The sequence below is a fragment of the Cladophialophora psammophila genome (genome assembly GCF_000585535.1).
Source record: "Cladophialophora psammophila CBS 110553 chromosome Unknown aczJe-supercont1.23, whole genome shotgun sequence".
NCBI lineage: Eukaryota > Fungi > Ascomycota > Eurotiomycetes > Chaetothyriales > Herpotrichiellaceae > Cladophialophora > Cladophialophora psammophila.
This window is the reverse complement of record NW_006912944.1, coordinates 62,268-66,521: the sequence shown is the minus strand read 5'-3', so window position 1 is coordinate 66,521 and position 4,254 is coordinate 62,268.

Here is a 4,254-nt window from a genome sequence, read left to right as displayed (position 1 = left end):
AGAGTATCTTCTTTAAGAGTATCTTCTTTAAAAGTATCTTCTTTCTCGGATTTAGACTAGAGAGAGAGAGAGTTCGTATTCCTCGTATTAATATTTAGTTCGTCTCCTAGTTTAATCTTTTTTATAAGTAGCTAGTCTTTCTTAACCGACTAAATATTCTCCGGGAGAGGTTTAGAGATCTTTCTTCTTCTTTTCGAATTTATAGAATACTAAGATATAAGAACTTAGTTCGTGTCTTACGGAGTCTAGAGAATTTCTACTTAAACTTAGCTATTCGGGTCTAGTTAAACTTCGCTATTTAATTTTAGTTAATCGTGTTTAATACTATTCGCAATTTTACTAGCCGGATCGTTAAGCTTAGATTAGCGTGATAGTCGATTTAATACTATTAGAATAAATATAGTTAGTTTTGAATATCACTAGTTAAATATAACTCGAACTTATATCTAAAGACTTTACCATAGTGAGTAACGAGGATTAACTTCTTCTCTCTATTACGAGCTCTCTTTAGTAACGCTTTAAGAATTTTTATATAGTCGACGATAACTTTCTTAGTGCCTCCTAATAAAATTTTAAAAAAAATATATTTTTATGATTCATCACTAGAGGAAGCTTTACTTATACACTTAGCTTTAAAATCGTTAAATATAGTGTTACCGCTTAGTTCGCGTAATATTATTCGGTAGTATATCTCTAAGTCTTTATTCGTTTTAATTATAATAAGGTCGATATTATCCTTATCTAAAGGCTCTTTTATCTTAACGACGAGACTTTTTCTTAGATTAGGGGTAAAAACTATAGAAATTTTAAGTGAGACGCTAAGTAGATTATTCTTTTATTTAGCGCGTCTTTCTCGTCTTCTTCTCGTATTCTATACATTACGAACTATATACGAAATAGTCTTATTAACGTTCTCGGCCTTTTTCTCTTAACTCTCTACCTATATTAATATTATTTTAAGAGTAATCTAATCTTTTAATTTCTAAACGATTATATTAACTATCTATCGCTCGGCCGTTAACGCTAGGATTTATTTAGAAGCGATTAGAAATTTATATAAGAGTTTCTCGATCGGGCTAACTATGGCTTCGTAGTCGGCTTAATTATAGTGTAAAACGCGTTGGATATCTTCTAAGTTCGTAGACTTATTTAGTTTATCGAGTATAGCCTTCGGGGATTGACTCTATGAAGTCTTAGTAGATTCCTACTTAGTCATTAATATAGTGGTGTTATTACTTATCTTATCTTTATCTTTATATAAATATTAATTATCGATTTATTTACTTAATAACGACGTAGTTAGAAATAAAGAATAGAACTCATAGTTAGTTATAGAGTGAGACTAAAGTAAGTAAGAAATAAGGTGTAAATAAGATCTAATTAGGTCTAGTAAAATCATCGAATATAGCTAGATCCTTTTATCTCTTATTCGATTCGAACTATTATTTAGCTTAGTGGGTACGGTGTAATGTTACCGATAGAGAAGTTATATCTTAATGCCTAGATATCTAATATTATTAAATATTTTTAAAGATCCGTATTCTCTTATTACTAGGTTTGTACTATGTGAATTAAAACGTAAGACTCGATAATCCGCGGTACCTTAAACTTCTAAACGTTTAAGAACTATAAGGATAGAAGCGTACTGGTTTCGTATAGTCTTTCTCGATATTTTTAGTGCTCGTCCGCCTAATATACATTTAGCTTCCGGATGATCTATGTCTATACTATCGCCGTTAAACTATTATAAGGCTCGTTTAGCGGCGGTTCCTTAATCTTTTAGGTCGTAAGAATTATAATGATATAAGAAAAGTATACCGTTGTGATTAAATAGGCGTAAGGTATACCGGCTTACGGTTTCTCGATCTTTAAGTAAATAAGGTCCGTAGCGAAATGAGAGAAATATATTATCGTTATTAAACTATTGAAAGTCTATATCTACGCCCGTCTAGATTAAAAACGTAGTTATAGAGTAAGCTCTTAAGGACTTATAGAAGAAGCCGCCCGAGCAGAGAGTGAGAATATACGTAGAAAAGGACCGTCGACCCGCGGTTACTTAATCTTTCAGATAGTAAAGATTATAATAATATAAGAAAAGTATACCGTTATAATTAAATAAGCGTAAGGCGTACCGACTTACGGTTCCTCGATCTTTAAGTGAATAAGATTCGTAGCGAAGTGAGAGAAATATATTATCGTTATTAAACTATTAAAAGTCTATATCTACGCTTATCTAGATTAAAAGTATAGTTATAGAGTAAGCTCTTAAGAGCTTATAAAAGAAGCCGCCTAAGTTAAGAGTAAGAGTCTACGTAGAAAAAGAATAATAGCGAGATAAAAGTAGACCTCGAAGATCTCGAGAAGTTACCCGTACTAAAGTCTTTAATTTATAAACTCGGTAGGCTTAGTCTATATATTATATATTCGGAACTAATGATCGTCGACGTAGAGAACTTTTACTCGATCCGCGAGCCTCTACTTACGGATGAGTATATATTCGTACTTATAAATAATTCTCGTTAAGAGAGTATACTTTCAATGTAACTTAATGGTTACGCCACTTCTAAGCACTATAGAAACGAGTCGCTTAAGGCTATATATCGTCGGGGAGAGGCTAGGGATAAGGACTTTATAGAATCTCGTCTTTCGAAAGATCATATAGACGTAGTTCCGCTTATATACGATTTCTAGAACTTTTAAGTAGAGAGGATTATAACGAAGTTAAAAGATTATACCGTTACTCTTAAATTATTATAAGGTTAACCGAGTTACGGTTTTCTCGGCTTCCATTATTATAGTGAAGATAGAGAAGAAAAGTGATATATATTAAGAGTTAGAGTTTCGCTTCTTCCGCCGATATAGATTTTATTTATCTTTTCGTACTTTATATAGACTTCTTATAAACCTTAGCTCTTCCTTATATAGAGCTCTTAGATACTTTCTCGTAGGATTACTCGTTGTCGATAAATCCTTAATAGAGACTTAATAAATAAGGCGTAAAGAATAGTTAATGAATAGATCGGCGGGTAACTATCGTATATATAGTAGAGAGAGAATAAGATATATAGTTCCAGTAGATTAATTTACTATACGATCGTATATAGTATTCCGTCGATTCACTAAGATTATATCTAGTTATAAATTTTTTTAATCTCCGATTTATCGTATTTTCAAAGTACGGCGCGTTATTATCTTCGTCTATATTAAACTATACGCGTTTTAGCCTAGTTCGCGAGGGTAAATACGTTATTCGTTTCCCTTTCGATGGTGTCGATTCATATCGAGATCGTCCTAGGTAAGTTTTCGAGTCTCCGTCCGTATGGGAATCGAAGAATTTACTCTAGCTTTAACTAACGAGATTAACTAAGTAATTCAGTAGTTAATGTATATTATTATAAAGATATACTTAAAGCTTTATCTATATACATAGAATAATACTAGACGAATCTTCCGAAATTTAGCCGAATCTAATATCTATATAACTAGTTCGGACCGTATATAACTAGTTAAGACTAGCGCTAACTTATTCTTTCTCTTTTTCTTATTAACTATTTAAGTCTACGGTAGAACTTACATTAGACACTTAAATCCTATATTAGCAAAATTTCCCGCGCGACCCTAAGAGCCCTAGGCCGCCCTGGGCTGTTAAGGTAAGTCTGCGTCTTATGCAACCCATGAGACCGCTAGGCTACTCCAGCGCGCCGCGTACTAACCCATGGGCTCCTAGGGTTGTTGCTAATTAGCTCAGCTGTCTCTAGCGTCTCTCTATTCTTTTCATTCCACACCTTCCACTAATTATAACGTTTATCCTATAGCTTCTATATACTCTAGGTATCTATATTCTATTAAGACTGTAGGCCCTAAACTTCATTAGATGTACCTATGTCGGTGAAGCGCCGTTATTGCTCTATATATATAAAGACTATGTAGTTCTAATAGAACTTCGATAAATATAATATCGTAAAGGCCCGTAGATATCTAGATATCTAGCGTACCCTGGGTACATTCTGAAGTAGTCATGATATACACTACTTACCGATCATTATTTTCTTCTACGTCTCTTACTAACATAATATATAATGAATAGAAAATAATCTAAACTTCGTTTAGTGACCTTATTTATCTAGATATTATCATTCTATACTCACTACTATTAATTTCTACTAGTTCTAACCGCTTCTCGCCGCTCGCGTAGTGCTTACGTCTACGCCGACTACTTATCTTCTTTCTACTATTCTCGACCATAGAGTATAG